This window comes from Sinocyclocheilus grahami, unplaced genomic scaffold (genome assembly GCF_001515645.1).
Source record: "Sinocyclocheilus grahami isolate Dianchi unplaced genomic scaffold, SAMN03320097.WGS_v1.1 scaffold50144.1, whole genome shotgun sequence".
Taxonomy (NCBI): domain Eukaryota; kingdom Metazoa; phylum Chordata; class Actinopteri; order Cypriniformes; family Cyprinidae; genus Sinocyclocheilus; species Sinocyclocheilus grahami.
In genome coordinates, this window is record NW_015525876.1 from 152 (window position 1) to 969 (window position 818).

The 818-nt window shown below is 47.3% G+C and overlaps 1 long non-coding RNA gene across 1 annotated transcript; it reads left to right on the forward strand.

The window, feature by feature from the left end:
* Positions 1-282: 282 nt before the first annotated feature.
* On the forward strand, positions 283-781 carry LOC107580897 (uncharacterized). Its single transcript, XR_001608731.1, has 3 exons — positions 283-383; positions 484-622; positions 699-781. It is a non-coding gene; the product is annotated as an uncharacterized lncRNA (long non-coding RNA).
* The last annotated feature ends 37 nt before the right edge of the window (positions 782-818 follow it).

Here is an 818-nt window from a genome sequence, read left to right on the forward strand (position 1 = left end):
GTGGTGCTGGAGATTCACTGGCATAACTGCCACAGAAATTATGTTTGTAAATGTATAGCCGTTAACACGTACTACTCTCTGTTTATAGTGTGCTGCATACTGCACTCTGTCTGTTTACTACTGAAACTAATAGTAAATGAACCCGTGTTATTCAGTATGCAGTGATCAGTTTCTAACAGTAATTATACAGTCCACACATGACCATGTTTATTTTCTGCAAAAGGTGTGTAGCTAGTCATATGATATGAGATATGATGTTGCACCTTTTCATTCTGAACAGCTGCTGCTGGAGCATCAGGACTGTCTGTGTCCCGATCCGTCGGATCCTCTTCAGCAGCTGCTGCAGGATCTGGGCTCAGTGCAGTCTGTTCAGGATCTCGTAGGTTCGTCACGCTCCACTTCATTTGCTCTGTTCAAAGCCCAGTACCTAAGCAGTGTTCTTAGAGTTCATCTCAGTGTGTGTGTGTGTGTGTGTGCGTGCAGGAGAAGGGCAGCTCAACCCTTCAGATCCTAATGCAGAGCAGACTTTGTCAAAGATGGAGGTTTCTCTGACCCTCACCAGCAAGTTTGACGTCTTCAGGAGCTCTGATGACAAGTCTGACGCGCGAGGGATCCTGCTGAGGTGAGCTGCGTCTGTCATCTGCTGTGATGATGATGAGGATGAGTTTGGGTTGATTTCCTGTCTGGTTGTTCTTCAGCACTAAACAGTTGATCATCGATGTGATCAGAACGCAGCCCGGCGACACACTCAGTGAGGTGCTGCGAGTCTTCGCCTCCAGAGATCAGGTACAGATGACTCTGCCCACACACACTAACAC